The sequence below is a fragment of the Rhinopithecus bieti genome, unplaced genomic scaffold (assembly GCF_001698545.2).
Source record: "Rhinopithecus bieti isolate Rb0 unplaced genomic scaffold, ASM169854v2 scaffold_18285, whole genome shotgun sequence".
NCBI classification, from domain to species: Eukaryota; Metazoa; Chordata; class Mammalia; order Primates; family Cercopithecidae; genus Rhinopithecus; species Rhinopithecus bieti.
The window spans coordinates 702,473-721,531 of NW_016809276.1; positions in this window are offsets into that span (position 1 = coordinate 702,473).

The window sequence follows — 19,059 nt, forward strand, 5'->3', positions numbered from 1 at the left end:
TTCCCTTCCATAACGGCAAAGCATGTTGGTGTGGTGGCTGAAAAACTGTGTGATTTAGAGTCAATATATTAGGGTTTGAGTTCAAACTATTCCACGTGTAAGTCACAGTGACCTTAAGCTTAGGGCAGGTGAAATTACAGAGAGCTCTACAGAGGACTTTGAGTAAGATCCCTGCTCCAAATTACCTTAACATTGTTTTCTAAAGCAGAAAGTAGTAATTAAGAAAACTTGAGTGTACTTCAAGATATTAAAACCAACTGACCATTCTAGACATATGGACTCGAGCTTTTCAAATATAAAGTCTACAAGTTAATTTCTTTTTCTAAACTTTACGTTCATCTGTGAAATGACTGCCTCCAAAATCCCAAATAAGGTGAGCCTGAAATCCTCTCTGAGTCTGTATCTATGGGATCTTTAGTTATCCCTAGTTGTTTCTCTCTGAATGGTTCTGGATGGATCTTGTGTAAACTCAAGGATGTTTGGTTTTATTCTACACCTTTGACATTTGCTAAATGGAGCAAAAACATAAATGGTGCTGAGCTTTCTGACTGTCACTGAGCAGCAGCCTTTTGTCACTTACCAGTTCTCTGAGTCTGGCCAATGTGCTTAATCGTGCAGAGCCTCAGTTTCCTCACATGTAAAATGAAAGCTAAAACCTATCTTTTAAAGCTGTAGTAAGGATTGCTTAAGAAAACATATTCCTGGTACATAGAAAATGCTCAAAACCTGTTATAAACCCTTCCCCTGCCTATACTCACCCCTTCTTTCAATATAAGTTCCCCGCCCCCTCCGCCCACCAAGTCCTGGAAGTAGGTGAGTTCTTTAAAGTTGGATAATCTAATCTTGTGCTTTTTTTAAAGAATGTATTTTGCTCACAGTTATTTTAACTTAGAGAGGGTTAGTTATGCCAAGACTCTATTCAGAAAGTGTTCACAGCAATAATGTGCTGGTAAATGTTTGACAATGGGCTCTCTGGAAAAGGTGAGGAGGGCAAGCTGCAGTTCGCTGAATTCCATACTGGCTGATTTCAAGCTACCAAGGAGACATCGCTGGTCACAAAGTTTGGAAGAAATGAGCATACTTGGCTTATTTAAGCTGGTGAGAGCTGGCTCCAGTGTAGCTAGGGGTTGCAGGACGAGGAATTGACCATTTCAATATAGTTATAGAATACAGCAAGAAAGAGAGAAGGGCAGAGATGGAGCACAAACCAACAAACAAAAATGAAATAAAATAGCAAATGAAAGGAAAAAAAAAAAAAGAAAAAAGAAAGAAACAGAGACCTTAGATATCATCCCTTCCAATTATTCTATTTTGCAGGCAAAACGAGGGACCCCAGAGAGAAGAAATAAGCTTCCTCCGGTCATCCCTCACATCAGTGGTGGACTTGGCATACCAAACCAAAGGCTTAAATATGTGTGATTAGAGACCAAGCATTCTCAAGAGAAGCTAGAATTAATGAGTGAAACTGAGCAAATAACACAATAGTTTGAAACAAATGAAGCATCACCCCACAGTTAAATCTACAATAAAGCAATGACTTCCCTGGACAAACCCCAACACTCAGCTACTTCAAACTCAACTAGCCAAAAAGACTTACGACTAGTCTTGAGAAATGGGCTGTATGGGTGGAAAATGGACAGGATGCCTTGGTATTAGAGGCATCTCCAGCCCCGAATGTCAATAATTCTGTGATTGAAGGGCCTGCCATTTGGCACTTAGCTGCCACATAGGAACTGGCAGTATTAACCCGCAGCTACAAGCAATTAACATGCACAGTCTTGTGAGACTTGTTGCAAAATTTGGTGGAATTACTCTGTGATTTCTCCCTCTAGCATTTGCTTTGCAAAGGGAATAATTTCTTTTGTGTTTCAGGTTTTACGCCTTGTGATGTCAATATGTATTTAGACCAGATGGTCCAACCATCTTAGGAAATTCAGAGCTGCAGATCCTTCTTCCCCAAATTGAAAAACTCAGCATCCCAGTTAATGCCACAGACTCCCGTCTGTCATGATGGTGTGTAATTATTTTGAGAGTGAAAGAAAAATTTAGTTTTAGGGATTCCCCAAGAGTCAGACACCCTGGTTAGCCTTGGCCATCCCAGTCCAATTCAAGGCTCTGCCACTCACTAGCTAATATTTTAAACCTAATTCTTCAGACATCCCCATCAATTTGCAAAATGATGATATTGAATTAATTGCATCAGAGTTTAAAGAATTACAGAGCGAGAATATGAAAGTCTGAATTCTTGCACTGCCACGAAATAGCACAGTAACCATACATAATCTCTAATCTTAACATCTCTAAGTCTCAGCTTCTCCAGTTTAGAGATTTCTCAAAGAACTAAAAATAGAACTACCATTTGACCCAACAATACCATTGTTGGGTATATACCCAAAGGAAAATAAATTAATCTACCAAAAAGGACAACAGCACTCATATGTTTATTACAGCAAAGACATGGAATCAAACCAGGTCCTCAACAATGGTCGATTGGATAAAGAAATGTGGTACATACATACCATGGAATACAATGCAGCCATTAAAAGAACAAAACAGTCCGGTACAGCAACATGGATGCAGCTGGAGGTCATTATCATAAGTGAATTAACACAGGAACAGCAAAGCAAATACTGCATGTTCTCGCTTACAAGTGGGAGCTAAAATTTGGTACACGTGGATGTAAAGATGGGACCCATGGACACTGGAGACTGCTGGAGGGAAGAGTGAGGGAGAAGATAAGGGTTGAAAACTACCTATTGGGTACTATATCCACTATTTGAGTGACAGGACCAATAGAAGCTCAAACCTCAGCATCATACCATATACTCATGTAATAAATCCTGCACGTGCACCCCCTGAATCTAAAATAAATAAAACAAAACAAATCTCAGCTTTTCATATAAAAAAGGATAAAGGTAATATAAAAGAGGTTTTTGTGAAGACTAAATGAGAGTGCATGTTATGTACTCAGTGTTTTGACTGGCATAGAGCAAGCACTTAGTAAATGTTAGCTTTAAAATTGTATCAATATTTTAATAACAAAATTAAGAATTTTGTGACCCCATTAAATACGTAAGGTTACTAATACTCAAAAGGAAGTTGCTTTTTCAAAGACAGATAGCTAATATTCAAGCTGAGGTCTCTATGACTCTGAATGCTATTAATATATTGTTCGTGATAACATGATTTACAAGATTTCCCTCATAGATAATAGGGTAGCAAGTACTCTTAATAATTATTGGAATTGCTATTTTTTTCCCATATGATTATGATTGGGAGTCTCTGAACAAGGTGGAAAGTCCAGGAGCTGGGCAAAAGCAACCTTGCAAGTTCTGGGACAAGTCTCTTAAACATTCTCCAGGCAGTAGAATTGCAGGAAGCTGGGGGCCAGTCTTATCTTTGTTATTTCTGCCTCTCTGAAAGGGATGGGTAACAGACATGGAATGGGGAGAATTCTCAAGCATAAATGAGTTCCCAGTCTTCAAATGCCAGCCACATGTTATGGACAACTATAGAAAATGGCAACAATCACTTTGGGAAACCACACTATGCTAGGTCTTCCACGGTTTATGATCATTCTTAAACTGGTCTAAGCCATCTACTTATAGGGGGAGAAAAACTTTTCTGACGAGAATCATTTTCTAGTTTGACAATTTTATTTTAGTGTTACTTGATCTACTTTGAAGCCTCCTGGGAAATCTGTGTTACATTCGACTTCTCTCCACGTCAGTCTGTTAGCTATTAGATGGCTAATTCGCTTCACAAGACATGCTGATATGAGAGGCACTCGGCCCGTATTAGGAGTAGAATTTCACCACTCAATGGTCAGGTCGTTTATGATTAAGACAGAAGAGCAATCCAAACACAGTAGCCAATGAGAATGCTCTCCAATCACCTGTAATCACTGCTCTTGGGTTTCCAATGGAAGTGGTTTCATTTGGTGCCTATCAAACAGCTAGGATTTATCCTAAAAATAATAATATGCTTTGGTTTGGAAGTAGAGACTATAGGAAGCCTCTCTCTCTCTCTCCTTGTGTGTGTGTATGTGTTTTCCTTTTCCCCTATTTTTTTTCCGATATTTTCTTTAATGGAGCAAAATGAAGAAAAAAAATTAAGATCAGCTATGAAAATAGCAATATATGGAAACTAAAATAACTTTTTCTAAGGTAGTTCAGTGAAACACTTCAGCTTTGGGATAAGATAATCCTGGATTCTAAAGTCATCATTTGTTATTTATAAGCCACACAGCTCTGAAGTAGTTAATAAATTTTCCCAAGCCTTTATGTCCTTATGTGTCAAATGTAGATAATCTGATAGATTTTTTTTCAAGGAAAAATTGGAAACTGAATGAATAGCACTACAAACATGATGGCAACGATTAGAGAATTCTTGAGGAAATATACGTTGTCACTCTTCTGTAGTTAAGTAGAATGAATTGGCACCAGGACAAGTCAAAAACAAAGTTTGTTTCCAGATAGTGAGATCTATGGAAGTTGAACATATGCTGTAGAACTTCTTATGCCTTTATTTAAGAATCTGCATTGTCAAAGGTAGGACGAACCTCAAGTTCACAGTCATAAAACACTCTTGCAGTGTCTGAAATAGGGGAGAATTTCCATGTGTGTATGCCTTGAGTCTACAGAGGAGAAAGTGCTTGGACAGCTGACACCACACTCTACTCTTGCCCCAGAACTTAGGTTGCCTATGAAGAAGATAAAAAAGAAATAAAAAAAGATAATCCTAGTGTTCTGAAATTACACATTTTTTATGGGACCTTAGATGAATTGTCTAACTTTAGTTGTCCTCGGGTAGTCATTGCATAAAATAAGAACACCCCTGTGTCCTTCCCAAGTGTCCAACCATCTACTTTAGTTATCCAGAAATAAAGTGAGAAGAAAGTACAGAAGGTGTGATGAATCTTGAATAGTGTTCAAAGCAAATTTCACAAAGTCCCTGGTAGACAATCCAAGAAGGCAAATAGAATGTTCTATACCAATCACTCATGTCTTTCTTTTTCTTATTCGTTTTCTTTTTTTATACAGGGTCTCTGTCACCCAGGCTGGCATGCAGTGGCATGATCTCGGCTCACTGCAACCTCTGCCTCAGGGTTCAAGCAATTCTCCTGCCTCAGCCTCCCTACTAGCTGGGACTAGAGATGCCCGCCACCGTGCCTGGCTAATTTTTGTATTTTTAGTAGAGACGGGGTTTCACCATGTTGACCAGGCTGGCCTCAAACTCCTGACCTCAAGTGATTCATCCACCTTGCCCTCCCCAAAATGCTGGGATTACATGTTGGCCCACTCATGTCTTTATTGTTACTCTTTGTTCCTCTTTGTTAAGCTTTGTGTGGCGGTGCTCTTTGGGGAGAAATAATAAAATGGCAGAGACTTTGTTAGGATAAAAACAATGGAAATTAATTATAAGAGTCCATTTTCATTAAAAGGAGAAAGGTGAGTTTGTCTTGCAGCTATTCTAGTCTGGGGTTTCTGAAAGACTTACACCTTAAGGATAAGTCAGTATCCTGGGATACACAGAGGCATAGGATAAGGCTTAGAGTAAGAATGGCAGAGGAGAAGAGCGAAAAATCAGATAAAGAAAAAGAATTTGGACTATTTATTTGAGCTGGATCTGTATGGACTGAGAAGACAACTCATAAAACATGTGAAAGAGCATATTTTGTAGACATTATGTAGATTCTTTGTGGATGAAAGATGCATTTCAGCTATTAATAAGACTTTCATTCTTCTAATTAAATATACATGCAATGTTCATCCAAATGTATGGGCATCATGAAATGACTCTTCAGAATTTATCACCATAGATGCGGGCTTGGCCACCAGGCAGGTGGGCAGCCAGGGGAATAGAGAGGCCAGATGGAGTGATCAGTTGAATAAAGTACAATATTGGCAGTGAGGAAAGGCCCTGTACTCTGACTGGAGAACCCCCTGCGAAGTTGTACTTGTATTCATAAGTTAAAATACTTCACCAGCCATCATTTTATAGAGAATCTGGGTAGGATGGCATTCAGGCAATCATCCATGAAATCACTTATTCAGCTTTTGAATGAATGAAAGAAAGTGGCTATAATTAGCCAGATGTGAGATGGATAGAAAAGATGGTCTTTAGTACCCAACAAGTCAGGACTTGGTAAGTGCTTAGAAGTTAGAATGTCAACCAAGTAGACCTTTGTTCATGGAGAAGAGATAAGATGAGATTGGAAGATGCAGAAAATAAACCAGCTGTTTGTGAAAGAGTGAATATTAATGAGTCAGGATTGTGCTCTAGATACACACACTCGGGTAGCAAGACTAATTCCAGACTCTGTTGAATATGGCGATCAGTCTTGTGAGCTATTCTTAAGCTTGAGTGGCATTGGTCCCCAAAGTGGGCAAAGTAAGTGCCTGAGGTGAAAGTCTTTAGCTGCTGAAACTAGGCTAGGCTAGATTAGGTCAAGAAGGCACTGACAAAATGACATACATTGAAGCACAAGCTCAATGGATATATCCTCATGCCTCAAATAACTACCAGAGAAGAGAAAAACAAGCAAACAAACAAAAAAGAGCAATGTGTTTACAAGGAGAAGCTGTGCAATTAACCATGCTTGCACTTCATTTGTATGGCCTTCGGTTTTGGGGAAAAAACGGCTGTGTGTATAGAGATGGCTAGGGGTAGAAGTGTCTGTGCCTAATTGAGAAGTTCCAAAGAAGCTGTGAGGCAAAGTGTAGTGACAGCGTCCACCCCACTCTGAGTAGTGAAGCTCTCAGGAGGAGAATAAATACATTAGTGTCATTTTAAAGGTGTTCATTCTCTCCATTCAGGGGCCTAATGCAATTATTTAGTAGTTCAGGATTCTTTTACTTCTGTTTGAAGAACTTAAGAGGTTAAGGGCTTGAAATGATAAATGCATTATTAATATTGCCTCACAGAAACATCCAAGTTTATAATTTTTGAGGTAGATAAAAGAAAAAAAGACTAATAGGTTTTACTCATTTTCCCCCCTAGTAAATTAACCTACTGAACCTGTGAGAAATGTATAAATTAGACATTATTAGAGAAAGTAATAATGGACCAAAAGCCATCATCTAAAGGTTTTATTCATTAGCAAGACTCATGTTCACAACTTTAGTTTTTGGGTTTCTTCTTGTCCTAAATTCTGCACAGCTGGAAAGAAAGGGGGTAACAGCAAGGGAAGCAGAAATTGTGGCTGGGTTCATACTAGTAAGGGTGCATTCTTCTATATCGTCTGATGTAATCCCAATCAGTCTATGTGACAGTTACAGAAGGCAAAGTGCATGGTGATAAAGAATGTGGGCTTTGGAATCCAATAGATCTGGGTTCAAATACTAGTTCCACCAACCATGAATTTTATCACCTAGGCAAAACTATGTTTTATTTTTCTCACCTACAAAAAGAGGTATAATAATTTCTATAGCATTTGATGAGAATTAAGAGATCATACATTTAAATTAAACATGTGCCCAGAAATTGTAAGCATTTAATAAATTAAAGCTATTAGTGTTAACTATTAGCATTATCATTAAAATTGATATTAAAATTACTATTAGTATAGTATTAGTATTGTTATTTTAGAATATGTCCTACAATACCCATTTGACAACGGAAATTTAGATGACTGAAGTGACTTACCTAAGATCATAGGGTTAGTTTGATCCATAACCAGAAACATCTTACTTACATTTTTAAACAAATTTATCTTCTGTAGAGTTCAGCCACTTCAATCTGCAAACTCAGATTTTTGCTCAAGTTCTTATTCTAACTCTTCTTTTGGACAGTAGTCACATACTGCTCACAAGGATTTTCACAGATGTTATTCAAGTATTTCAGAGAAATTGGCAAATCTCGCACAGTTATTATTTTTGTTAATGGATGCAGTCTTTCTGTGGCAATAATAGTATATCAGGTGCCGGGTTTGTCATCCCATGGTAAACAACCATAAAATTAGACAAGATAATGGAACAAATATGTTCAGGTGTTAGAAAATAGAGTAGGACTGTGATCCTTCAGAGAAGATAGACATGTGAGGTTAGCCCATGTTAACCTTGGATTGTTTCCTCGGGGTTTACCAAACCATGTCAGGGAGAAGTAGAAGCTAAGCAGAAAGGTTAGTTTTGCTGAACAAAGAAAAGACAATCAGAGCTTAGGGACCTGAAGTAACTAGAATTTTTGCTACAGGTTGTCAGAGAGGACAGAGCTGTGCTATAGACAAGGGTTCACCCCTGATCCTTGTCCATGAACTGGCCTCAGTCATCCTGGGCAAAACTCCAAGGCCCAGTTGAGAATAGCTGCTCCAGAACTGTCTGAATGAAGACCCCAGAGGCTGCACTGACTTTGCTGATGCTCAGGCTTTTAGTTCAGAGCACATATATGCCATTTTTTAGGCTGAGGCCCTTGCCTTAAGTAAGAGCCATATTGTATGACTAAAGAGAAACCACAATATATCTATCCTCCCTAAGAAAGAATAAAATCAACCTCTTGTATCAGAAGGATCCACCAAAACTTTAACTCTGTACAAGAATAAAATTAAGCATTCTTTAAGCTTTAATCGAGATAGATAACATAATCCAGACACCTAATGTTTCATCTGCAATGTCCAGTATATTATAACAAATTATTAGACACAGGAAGCAAAAAAATGACCATCAAGCAAATATGTAAGTGTTAAAGATTGTCCTTCAGGTGACCTAGATACTGAAATTAAAAGTATTATGCATGTGTTCAATGACATGAGGGAAAGATTATTGTAAAGAGTGCACAAATAGGAAGCAGTATTAGTAAAGAACAAAAAAAAGTATAGAAAATAACTAAATGGAAATTCTAAAACTTAAAATACAGTACCTGAAATTTAAAAAATTTACTGTATAGGCTAACAGTAGATTGAGTAGATTGGAGATTACAAAAGAAAAGGTTAGTAAACTTGAAGGCAAAGCAATAGAATTCATGAGTAGACCCTTAAAAATCATTTAAAATTAATTTAAATAATGCAAAATAATTAAATAGGGAAAGAATATTTTTTTCAGTAAATGGTGCTGGGACAAGTGGATATCCACATTCAAAAGAGTCAATCTCTACTTCACACCATATTCAAAAATTAACTCAAAATAGATAATTGAACTTAACTGTAAGAACTAAAATTAAAGATTACTTAGGAAGAAACATAATAAGAATAAGACTTCTTCTTATTTTTTGATACAGGGTCTCACTCTATTGTCCAGGCTGGAGTACAATGGCACGATCCAGGCAAATTGCAACCTCAACCACCTGGGCTTAAGTGATCCTCTCACCTCAGCTTCCAAAGTAACTGGGACTACAGGTGTGTGCTACCATGCCTGGCTAAATTTTAATTTTTTTTTTTAGAAATAGGGGCTCACTATGTTGCTGAGATTGGTCTCAAGCTCCTGGGTTCAAGTGATTATCTTGTCTCAGCCTCCCCATATACTAGGATAACAAGTGTGAGCCACTACATCTGGCCTCTCAGAGTAAATCTTTATAAATTTGGTTTGAGTGATGATTTCTGAAGTCAATACCAAAAGCAAAATCAACAAAAGAAAAAAATTGATAAATTGAACTATATTGAAATTAAAAACTTCTGTGCTTCAAAGAACACCATAAAGAAACTGGAAAGCCAACAAAAAGAATAAGATAACAAGTGTGCAAAGTATTTATCTAATAAGGGAATTGTGAATATAGAATTGGGAATTTAGAATATACGCAATCTCTACTACTCAACAATAAAAGACAACACAAATTTAAAAATGGGTCATGAATTTGAAAAGATATTTCTCCAAAGAAGATGTTCAAATGACTAATAAACACATGAAAAGATACTCAATATCTTTAGTTATTAGAAAAGCACAAATCAAAGCAACAGTGAAATATCACTTCAAACTCTCTAGAAGGAATATAATAAAAACAGATAGACAATGGCAAGTGCTGGTGAGGATGTGGAGAAATTGGAGCCTTCATTTATTGCTGCTAGGAATGTAAAAATGTACATCCACTTTGAGAAACACTTTGGTAGTTCCTAAAAATGTTAAACATATCTTTACTATATGTCCTGGAAATTATTCTCCTAAGTATTATACTTCAAGAGCAATAAAAACATTCATCCACATATAAATGAATACACAAATTTATATAAATATTATTTATAAATACATAAAAATTAGAAACAACCCAAATATATTTCAACTAATGGATGGATGCACAAAATGGAGTACCTCCATAAAATGGAATATTATTTGAAAATTAAAAAATGAATTATGAGTGTTAAAGCTCTATTACAATTTTTTTTTGTTTTTACTGAACCCCATCCTTCCTCAGAAATGAAGTACTGAGACATGCTATGACATGGCAAAACCTGAAAACATTTTCTACATGAAAAGAGTCAGTTACAAAAGACCACATATTAAATGACACTTATATAAAATGTCCAGAAGAGACAAATCTATAGAGACAGTTACTATAAATCTATAAAAACAAATTACATTAATCTATAGAGGCAAATAAGTAGATTAATGATTGTTAGGTCTGGGGGGAATGGTAAGGAGGATAGGCAGTGGTTGATCATGAGCACAGCATCTATTTTGGAGTTGATGAAAATGTTCTATAATTAGAGAGTGGTTTTGGTTTCAAAAACCTGCATATAGACTAAAATTTATCAAATTGCATAATTTAGAAGAGTAAATTTTATAATATGCAAATTATAACTCAATTAATATGTTATATAACAGAGCTCCAGTGAACTATGACACAATATCAAGTGGTTTAATACGTGTGTAATTGAAGTATCAGAAATAGATAATAAAACAGAAAAATTATTTGAAGAAATAAAGGCCAAAATGTCCCCAAAGATGGTGGAAATTAACTTACATATTCAAGTTCTTGGAACTCAAGCAGGATAAATACAAAAAGAAACACGGTTAGAAACTTCAGTCTATCTGATGAAATACAAATATGAAAAGGAACATCTTAAATATAGCCAGAGGAAAAACATTTAGTATATGATGGAGATCCATACTATAAATGATATCTGGCTTCTCATCAGAAAGAATGGAAGCCAGGAAACAATGAAGCAGGATTGTTAAAATTCTCCAAAAGCAACTGTCAACACAGATTTCTATATTCAGAAAAAAAAGTACCTTAGAAATGAGGATTGGATAAAATAATTTTCAGAAAAACACAAGCTGAGAGTATTTGTCACAAGTAAACTTGCACCACAAAAATTGCTTAAGAATTCTTTTCTGGCTGAAGCAGAAATGGCATCAGATAGAATTTTAGAACTTCAAAGGAATGACAAGCACTAGAAATAGTAAAAATTTGGATAAATATAAAAGATTATCTTTTATTGCTTTTTTTATTGCTTTCCTTAATTTTTTAAGGACAACTGAAGACACAAATTTTAAAAAATAACTACATTTGGAGGGATTTATAACATATGCACATATGAAATATTGAATGATATTAGCACCAAAATGAGGTGATAAAATTACACTGTTGTAAATTTCTTACATTTTACATGAAGTCATATAAAATTAATTATTCATACCCTTGGATGAAATAAAGATGTCTATTGCAATTTTTAGAGCAACCACAAAAAAGTAAAGAAATAGCTAAATAGCAATATAGCAATTACAAATAATGGAAAAAGTAGATTCATCCTAGGAAGACAAGAATGGAGGAACAGGAGGCAGCAGGAACAAATAAAAAACAAAAACATGACATTAGACTCATATTCAACTCTATTAATAATTATATTAAATGTAAATGAACTAATAATATGAATTAAAAAGCAGAGATTGTCTGACTACATACAAAACCCAGCTATATGTTGTCTACAAAAGATGCCTTTTAAATATATAGACCCAGTTAGGTTGAAAGTAAAAGTAAAAGGTTGGAAGAAAAAAAGATATATGAAAGAAACATCATAAGAAATCTGGATTGTCTGTGTTAATATCAGTCAAAGTAGATTTCAAGATGAGGGGTATTACTAGAGATAAAAATAGGTGGAAACCTCCTTTCAAGGTCCTTGCATTTCTATCAGTATTACAACCTCAAAGTTATTTCATATTCCAGATCATCCTATGTCTATAGAAAACATTTATCACTTCTCACTCCTAATATAAAATACTCTGAGTGTAATTGCTCATGGTGCAAGATTTGTGGCTGAGAATCTTCTGTGTGTGTCTTCCCTCAGCTCCCTCCAGATAGGTGGAACAGAGACATCTCTGATGTGCTAAAGGAGTTGCTCAGCATGAGAGACTGTTTTGATAGAGGTATGGGTCCTATAAACCATCTATTCAGAGTCCTTAATTATTTTATTTCACAAAAATGCTTCAAGCACTGTCTGTGTACCAGATAGTGAGGTAGGTTGTATGTATACAGAGGCAAGTTTGATCAGAATCATGGTCTTCAAGAAACTTACAATCTGCACAATAAGATTACGCTGAAACATGATGTTTTACATTAATTTTCTAGGCAAATTTGGGGAGAGATTATCTTTAACTACTATTAAAATAAAACCTCCTCCAAAACAGTGTGGAGACTGACACTGCTTTTAAGTTGACAAGGCCTGAGCACTGAGCATGAATCAAAGTGTTTCAAACTTTATCTAGTGTTCTGGTTTGGGTCACATTTGCAAAACAATTCCCACTTACTACCACCAGCCGACTTCATTCATAGCCATATCAATCATATTTGTGTCCCTGTCTGTTTGTTCTTGTTCAACAAAGAATAAATCCGTCCTGTGTCTCCTTTCTCCTTCTATGTCCATTATAATCCCATAGCCTATCAAGGCATAAGTCTATTGTCAATACCTAACTCTAACTTTAAAAGATACCGTTCATATTCTGCCTATATCTCCTCAGCACTCTCCTTCTTCATGTGGATGGCTTCCTATTGCTAACACCTACAACTCTTTGCCCAAAGGTTTTTTCCAGTCACTAGAGCCACTAGTGCCTGTTCTACTGCCAGAAGTACTGCAGAATTAACTGTGAAGTGAACAATTCTCAATCAATGGCTGACAGGGCTTAGTGGAAAAATATCTCAACTTTCTCGCCTTTCAAGATCACACAGAAGATTGTTTTACACTGTATCTGGAGTTCTTCAGGGAGAATTTATCCCAACTTCTCTCAGTAGTAAGCTGGTGAATTACGTGTTCTTTATTGTCTTCCCTTTCCTGAGTTACTTCCCCCATCCTCCATCAGTGCTTCCTGAATTATCTACCAAATTGACCACTTGGGGAGAGACAGGGTAAGGCCATGTTTGACTGCCAGCAAAGTAGAAAGTATGATCAGAAGCTGGCAACTATAAAACAATTATAATGAGGGCTGGCACTTACAAATATCTCACCCAAGAACCCAGAGGAGGTTTACAGAGCCTCTAAGACTTCCCTATTAAAATCTCCAGAACCCAAGTTCTGGGAGTCATTCAGGAGCTCCAAAGCCCTAGTGAGGCCTAGAGAGTATCTTGGATATAGCCTCTGGGTTATGCACAGATATACATACACATATACATATACATATACATATACATATACATATACATATACACGTATCTTAGATGAGCCTGTGCATGACAGTGGTAGCCAAGGTGCCTGGGGGATTCATAATTTGGAAGATCTCATAGAGAAAGGACTGCATGTTTATAAGCATTTGTTAAACATGTTTTCTACCTGAAACTGTACCCAGATATTTATATCATAGTTTGTTTCTGGAGTAACCGAACCCAAAATAATCCACATAGAGAGGCAGAAGCTATTGTTCTTTGCTTGTAGTTTAGATAAAAAAGCTTGAGTCTTTTTTTGATCAACTTTCAACATAGATACCTATTTTCAGGAAAAAACATACTTCAGAAATGAGGATTGGTTAACAACAATCCTCAAATCCAAACAAAGTTAGGCAAGTACTCCACTGCACCTCTTACCATCTGTGTGGCCTTGGACAAACTAATGAATTCATGACTCTGTGATCACCTATATTTCTCCTGAAAATGACTGCCACACAGCACAAGCTATTTTCAACCAGAAAGGGAATTTATTTATTCACATACCCAAAAAGTCAAGGAGCTTTGTATAGTGTCATATGTGGTTTGATGTAACCACTCAAATAATGTTATTTCTTATTCATCTCTGGGTTCTGATATCCCCTTGCCAGTTCTATTCCCATTTGATTTCTATTTATAAGTAGCCAAGATGGTACATGGCAAGTCCAGACTTAACTATTCTTTAAGTGCCTAGCCTCTGTAGAAGAGAGAGAGGCTCTTCGCCAATAGTTTTAGCAAAGCTTTGAATTATAAAAGAAAACCCTGGGTAAAATATTGAATCCAGGTAGATAGTCTACATTTTAGGCCGTGCTTGAATGATGTCTCTACACCTGAAGTCTACAGTAGTGTCAGCCCTACAGAAATCATATGGGCTAAGAATGAGAGAAAAGAATTTGCCAAAGCAAGGATCTCTTTTATGAGGCAAAAAAGATAGAACAGATGCTGGCAAGGAGAAATGGATGGGTTCTGCTAATACAATGACCTCAAAAGGCTAGTGTGAGAATTAAATGAGATAATCCTTTTAAGCTCTCAGTACAGGCATACGCTAGGTGCTCAATCTTTGATCACTGTCATTATTATCAATCATATTGAACGGAGCGTAATTTTCTCATTTATTAAGTACATAAAAAAGGACACACCTCAAAAGATTTCTGGGAAGATTTTAAATGATATCTGAAAATCGACATTAAGTTTCAGTGTTTTTTCCTCCTCCTTACTTTCTCAAAGCTGGACCTTTCACTCCCTACCACTATGATAAACATTTGTTAAATGAATATATGAATAAATGAACACATACATAAATGAATGCCTATAATCCCAAAATGCAGGGTGACTTTCATATGCCTCAAATCTCATTGCTTGGGGTTATTTTTCACCTAGAATATACCTCATCTTAGAAAAGTCACCTCTCCTGTGGTTGCCTCCAATTTGAGGTTCTATTTCAAGGTTATACTATGCACAGGAAAGTGGTTCTGAGCCCATGTTACAGAATCTTCATTTTCAGATTAGTTTCCTATAAAGGAAAATATCCTTCAAGACACTAGATACAGGGAAGGCTGGAGCCAGAGACCCTGAGTACAATGTACAGAGGCTCTGCTGTGTATCAGCAGTGATTCAAGGCATCATTGCTCACTCCCACCCCCATCCCCATTCACTCAGCATCAGTACCTGGGATTCAGTTGTCCCCTGGGACAGAAAAAGACAGAGGAAGGTTTTGATGCTTCCTTTAAAAATAAGATACCATTAGTTAGGCATTTTATTTTCATTACATGAAGTGAGCATACTTGTCTCAGAGAATTCAATCACCTACAGCCAACAAGAAGGGAAGGCATGATTTGTGGTTTTGCAGAACGCATTTCCTGTCTTGTACTGGGCATAGATTAATTTCACTCTGGCACAGCAAGTGCCACTGATGACAAAATCATTTAGCCTTAGTGCTTAATGCAAAGAAGGGTAAAATAGACGAGCACATGAGGCTGAGGGCATATGGACGATGCTCTTGCCGATGTCTCTTTTAGTGTCTGATTTCAATGCCGTATCATCCTGACCACATGATAATGTTTTATGAGCTTCTCCAGTTAGAGAAGCACAAATACTGTAAAGTGATTATAGACAAAAATGAGCCCCAAATTCCTATCACTGTGACTTAGTAAAATATAAAATAATGAAACAGTAGCTGCTATGAGCTGAATTATATTCGTTACCCCCCCAAAAAATTTATATGTTGAAGTCCTAAACTCCAGTACCTTGGAATGTGACTGTACTTAGAGACAGGGCCTTTAAAGGAGTACGTAAGTTAGAATGAAGCCATTTATCTGGGTGTGTTCTACTCAAATCTGACTGGTGTTCTCATAAGATGAGAAATTTTGGACACAGAAAGGGTCACTGAGGATGTGCACACAGAGGAAAGACCATGTGAGGCACAGCAAGAAAGTGGCCATTTGCAAGCCAACAGAGAGGCCTCAGAAGAGACCACATCTTCCAATACCTGGATATTGGATGTTTAGCCTCCAGACTTGTGAGAAAATACATTTCTATAATTTAAGCCACCCAACCTGGGGTAATTTTTTTTTTTAATGACAGGTCTAGCAAACTAATACTATAGCTATACTAATACTATAGCTATACTAATACTATAGCTAAACTAATACTATACCAATGATTGAGCACTTACAGGATTCTAGTTATGATACTAAATGCTTTTATAGAGATATCATTTAAGTCCAACAATAGTCTTAAGAAATATTGTAAGTTTACATATTTTCTAGATGAAGAAACTGAGTTTGTGAAAGAATAAGCAATTTATTCAAGGTCATGTTGAAAGCACCTGGTTCTAATCAGTTTCTCTAACTCTCTCCTTGGAATCTTTGTTTGAACTTCTGAACGTGGCTGAAACCAAGCTCAAAGTCCATTCACCAAACTCAGTATTCTCCTCCAGTGTTCTCTCCACCAAAGCACCAGATTGAAAAGGCAGAATTATTTTATTGCTGAAACCTGACATCCTTACACTCGAATCCATTGTGAAATCTTGTTTATTCGACTTCATCTTCTCACACGGTGGCTAACACAATAGATAATAAGATATTATTAACTCTGTAAAGGCAGAGCTGATATGATTAGCAATGAAACTGATGGGCATTGGGGATACATTATAGCGAGGATCAAAGATGATTACCCCAAGATTTTAATTCAAGGTTCAAAAAGGAGTTTGGAGGAGTTAACTGAGATCAGCCCTAAAGGAACTCATCAACCCACAAAATGCTTCTTCCTCTGTTCCCATCCAGAGGATGGGATCTCCATGTCCAAGATAACTGTTCTGGCTCAGATCATCATGTCTCATGTGAGTTAGCACAATGTCTCTCTGGCCTCTCACTTTCTCTAATGCACTCTCCACTCTAGCCAGAACAGTCAGTTACCAGTTCCTTCACGGACTCTCCCCACTGGATAAAGGTCAGATATATGACCCACATGATCATACTGACTTCTCACTCAAGCCTTAAATAATATCCAGACAGAAACACTGGGCAAAGAACTTGATTAATTTGATGAAGCCTTCAACTCCAATCATGGCACAGTTGCAAATCCACAGGTGGTTCTTTTTCTGTCACACTAAGTCAATTTCCAGGAAACCTGGTTTAATATGACAGTGATATCCAGAGTTGACTTATTTTCGCTGGGGCATGGAAGAAATCATTTTAGGTAGGACTCCCAGAGGCCAGATTTTGCCTCTGCTACTATGAGTTTGAAGACAAGCCAGGTCTCCATAACTTGGTTGCTTGCTCTGTAAAATGTAGCGTTTGGGGTACTGATCTCTGTGAGTCTTTCATGCTCTATAAAGAAATTACAACATCCCTTGCCATGTTGTTGAAAGGAAACAAGAAGATCTCAGGATGAGCTGGAGAAAGAAGGAAACAGAGTCAGGAAGTCGACAATTTGAGAGAAACACGAGTACTGCAAAAAGAATGTGTGCATGCATTGCCTCAGAAACCAGGGACAGAACACGCTTGGGCTTTTCACCACCCTCTGAGTTTTTTCTACACTTGCCCAAGGAAGGCCGAAAATAAGAGCTAATTTTTTCCCCAGAAAAAACAGGATAGAAACCAGGCCTCAGACACTCCTCTTCCCATCTGGACTGAGCTTGGATCCACCCAAGAGGGTGTGGCCATGAGGACTAGGCAGTTAGAGCCAGATGTCTACCCTTTCCATCAGCATGGAAGCCCTTTGAAACCACCCTAGGCACTAGGCACAGCTGTTTTGTTGTTGTTGTTTTTTTTTTTTTAAAAGAAACTCCCTAAAAAACTAGAATCAGATTCTGTAAGCAACAAGTTATCTTGGAAAGCAGCTGGAAGCATGCACCCTTTTCTCCAGTGAGAAAATGAGGGCAAAGGAAAGTTGGATGACATATGGAGAATAGCAGGATCTCTTGTCTCAGCGTATGTATGAGCTATTGTTAGTGTAGACACCCAGTCTCATACACTGTTATGGTTCTTTCATCGGGAAATTGGAGTTCAGGATTAATCATCTCCTACTTTTGAATAGCTATTTTCACAGTTTATAGCAGGCATTGGTCACATCAGTAGTCAGGCATTTAGTGGACAGCAGAAAAAATAACCAGGGAATAAAACACAGAAAATAATAATTTGAGTAATTGTGTGCATAACTTCTGCTTATCATGTCTTTTCTCTGGGTGTCAGTTTACCCATATGAGACAAGGGGAAGTACGATTAAATAATCTCTAAGAATCATTCCAGCTCTATCTGTCTAAGACAGAGAACAGGAAAGGAAGATCCCCCATGGCAGTCAGGGAAGCAGCCCAGCCAGGAACCCAGGTGGCCGTGGAGCCTGGGCAGCTCCAGGAATGAGGGGCCTGGCTACTGCATTTCTGGAGCATACCCCCTCCTCATTTTCCAAGCCCTGTGCCTTCTCTCTGGCCAAACAAACACAGCTGAGAGTTCTGGAACTGAGCTGCAAAGAAAATCAGCTCCTGACATCTTGCCCAATAAGCAAACAATGGCGAAAATGTTTCTCATTGTCGCTTCGTATTAATAACCTATTGAATCAACCCATTTTCGCCATCTAATCTTATAGGCCTTGCCACCATTAATTATCAAATATGAGATACAGAATTTCAACTTTCTGTACTATATAAAAGATTAAGGCTTAATAACCATTAATATCTTTATAAACAAAACAACTTTATAATCATTAATACCTCAGTGATCATAACAATAGCTGTCATTTATAACGCACTTTCTAGATTCCAGACACATTGCCAAGTGCTTTCACATGTATTGCTTTATTTAATTCATTTTAATCTTAGGAATTAGATTATTCTACGATTTCCATTTAACATATGGGGAAACCGAGGCTTAGAGAGGTTAAGTAAACAGCCCACAGTCCCACAGCTAAGAAGTGTTAGAATCAAGATTCAAACTCAAATTGACCTGTCTCCGAAGACTACTGTCTAAACGGAACTGACTTGTAAGCTAAAGTTGCATG